General features: G+C 45.2%; 1 pseudogene; it reads right to left on the bottom strand.

Moving 5' to 3' along the window:
* Window positions 1-1,018: 1,018 nt before the first annotated feature.
* LOC144685142 (U2 spliceosomal RNA) lies at window positions 1,019-1,121 on the bottom strand (annotated as a pseudogene).
* Between the last annotated feature and the right edge of the window lie 2,475 nt (window positions 1,122-3,596).

Raw genomic sequence — 3,596 nt, 5'->3', positions numbered from 1 at the left:
TCTGGGAAATGGCTTTGCTTCTTCTTCGCTCCTTCTTCCTTTTGGTGTTCTTCACCGTCCGCCACTCCCCCTGCTGCTTTTCCACTGCTGCCTCCTCCTCCATTGATTCACTGTCCTGAGGACTGGGAGGTTCAGGGGGTAGTGCTGTTGATTGGCTCTCTGTTGCCTCAATCTCTTTCTCCACCTTGTCTCTCTCTGTGTCCTCCTTTGTCCCGTTGAGCTCCCTGGGGGCCTTGGTGGTTGGAGTGACACGAAACATTTCTTCTGCTTCCCCCTCGTTGGCTTTGGCTGCCTGTGCGTAAGTACGGCAGCGTTTGGGGCAGGTCCTGTAGAGGTGACCTGCCTCGCCACACAGGTTGCAGCACTTGGCCTGTTTGCAGTCTTTTGTCTGGTGCCCTTCCTGTTTGCAGATCTTGCAGAGGGAGGCGCTGCAGTTGGCCGCCACATGACCAGCCTTGCCGCATGAGCGACAATGCTTGGGTTGCCCAGCGTAGACCAGGTAGCCACGGTTTCCCCCGATAGCGAAACTGGAAGGAGGGTGGAAAATGGCTCCCTTACCATCGGTCTTTAGCGTGACCTTAAACAGGCGTTTGCCTGTCCAGATCCCCAACTCGTCTCGAATCTCGGTGCCACTCCCCACCTTATGAAGTACCTGGTGAGGAAGGTGACCATGTCGGCGACAGGGACGAAGGGGTTGTACAGATGCACCATCACCACACGTTCCCGTTGCAACGGCAGAGAAAAGAGCGGCTCCGCCGTCAGGATCTTCATCTCCGGCAGGTCTCTCTTCTCCTCGAACACCCTCAGGAGCTGGACGCAGTCTGCCACCCGCTTGAACGTCACATTGAAAAAACCAGCTTTGGGGAAGTCCTGCAGGGATACGATCTCCGGAGCTTCGAAGCCGCACGCCTTCAACAGGATCCTCCTGGCGAAGAAGACCCGATCCATAGGTGATCCTCCTTCGCTTGTCGTTCACCGTGACTCGGACGGTGATAGGTAACCCATGGTATGGATTTCGATTGGTTATAGCCTTTCCATCCCGACCTTGCCTTGGCAGGATCATGGTGTCGCCCCTGCGACAGATACTACACTTGATCTTAGCCAAAAGGCCGAGAAGCCTTTGATGCCACAGTATTGACCCCCATCTTGATGGGTTGTTCATTGACTCTAATGATTACCTGGATTGGCTCAGTTCTCCCCACTTTCAGGTTATGTAATTAATAGATGTCAAATTCTGCTTCCTCTGGTTCTTCAACAAGACAGATTTCATGATTTCTACCTTTGTTTTTAAAATGCTGTCTCAGTCTCTCTTGACAGTGCCGCATTATGTGACCATTGCAGTGGCAGAAAAAGCATTTGATATTTCTGAACTGTCGATCGCCTGCAGGCTGCCTGGATGTATTTCTCTCATTAATGTGTGCCTTTGTGTGTATCTTTTATTGCCTCCGAGTCTCTAACAGTGCTCAGCATGGCTGTTGTCTAAGAACTGTCCTCTTCTTGTCCTCCCCCGCGATGTCGCTAGCGGTAAAGAAGAACACTAGGCGTTCCACGTAATGAGACCAGTTATCAGAAATGGGGCTGAATGGTTCAAGATGCCCAAACCGCAGCATACTCGATGATTAAGGAGACTGCGCTTTCAAACAGTTTTCAAGGTAGTGGCAAAGTAACGTGGCTTACCGCGGCTTTCTTGATTGCCATCAATTGATACAGATTATCCTCGTTGCCAGTTTTATGTTTTTGGTTATCAGGTTCTCTTTGTCCAGCAAACGCTGGCTAGCCCTTAATATTAACACATTAGTTGGTGCTTGAAACAATACAGGCAGAGAGACCAATTAACTGAACAAACACTAAGAACAGAGCACTAACACCATGTGTTCAGTCACCTCCAGCTTTAGACTTACAGTTACCCAAGAAGCCTGTGCTGTGTAGCGATTGGTCAATACATGGTCAACTAACTACATTCTCTTAAAGATACATAGCATTCCACTTTATCACAAGAAACTTGACACAATTACGAATATTGAAATTGAAACTGGCCAAAACTGTTATCAGGTAAACAGTGGAAGGTTCTCAAATAGGAATTGAGTTTAATATTGGACCAGTATTTACCCAAAAGGGTCAGGACTTCCACTTACCAAATAAAAGTCATGGTTGAAAAAAGAGGTGAAAGATAACATCAAAGTAAAGTGCAAAGAACAGTGTGGATCCAGAGGACAGGAAGAGATATATAGAACAGCAAATGAATATAGTAAATGTTGTAAAAGGGAATATGAAAAGAAACCTGTGAGAGATATCAAGGTTAGTACAAAAAGTTTTTACAATTATATTAGAAGAGAAAGAGTTGTCAAAGATAATGTAGGACCTCTAAAAATAGATGTGAATAATGTTGTAAATGAATGAAGGGAAATGGCAGACTTGTTGAATAATTCCTCAGTCAGTCTTCACAGGTGAGGAGGAGGATAATATGCCTGACATTCCTGGGAAATTAATAATGAATCAAAAACTGAGAACTCAGTGAACTTAGTGTGAGCAATAAATATTATTAGAAACAGTAAAGGCACTGAAGGCTGACAGATCTCCAGGGGCTGATGGTTTCCACCCCAGGGTCTTAAAAGAGCATGGTAGGAATATTGCAAATACTTAAACATACTCTTCCAAAGCCCACTCAATTTAGGAATTGTCCATTTAGATTTGAAAATTGCAAATGTACTTCCAATATTTCAGAAAGCTGAGAGAGAAAAAAACAGAAAATTATAGACCTGTTAGTCTCATGTGGTGAAGTCATTGGAATCTATCATTAAGGACAGAGTGACTAGGTACATAAGAAATTTGAGCTGATTGGAGAGCACGGACATGGATTTGTGAAAGGTTGGTCATGTCTAATGAACCTAATTGAATGTTTTGGGTAAGTAACTGAAGTAGTAGACAGGGGAATGTTAACACCAACACAACTTGTATTCATATAGTGCCATTGATGTAATGAAATGTCCCGAGGCACTTCACAGGAGCATTATAAAGCAAAATACAACAACGACCTCACATAAGACGATGTTAGGTCAGATGAGAAAAGGTTTGGTAAAGAGGGAGGTTTTAAGGAGTGTCTTAAAGGAGGAAAGCGATGTCGAGAGGTGGAGAGGTTTCGGGAGGGTATTCCAGAGTTTGGGGTCTATGCAGCTGAAAGCAAAGCCACCAATGGTGGTACAATTAAAATTGGGAATGTACGAGAGATCAGAATTAGAAAAATGCAGATATTTCTGAGAGTTATCGAGCTCAAGAAGATTACAAAGATGGCGAGAGGCAAGGTCATGGAGAGATTTGAAAACAAGGATGAGAATTTGAAAATCAAGGCATTGCTTAACCAGGAGGCAGTGTAGGTCAGTGAGCACAGGTGATAGTTGAATGGGACTTGGTACGAGTTAGGACATGGGCAGCAGGGTTTTAGGTGATCCAGGTTTACAGAGGGTAGAGTGTGAGAGGTCATTCAGGAGTGTTGAAATAGCCTAGTCTAGAGGTAACACTGGCATGAATGAGGGTTCAGCAGCGGAAGAGTAGAGGCAGGGGAAGAGTCAAGCAATGTTATGGAGGTGGAAACAGGC

Source organism: Cetorhinus maximus, chromosome 9 (assembly GCF_964194155.1).
Source record: "Cetorhinus maximus chromosome 9, sCetMax3.hap1.1, whole genome shotgun sequence".
NCBI lineage: Eukaryota > Metazoa > Chordata > Chondrichthyes > Lamniformes > Cetorhinidae > Cetorhinus > Cetorhinus maximus.
This window is presented reverse-complemented; position numbering and strand designations above follow the sequence as displayed.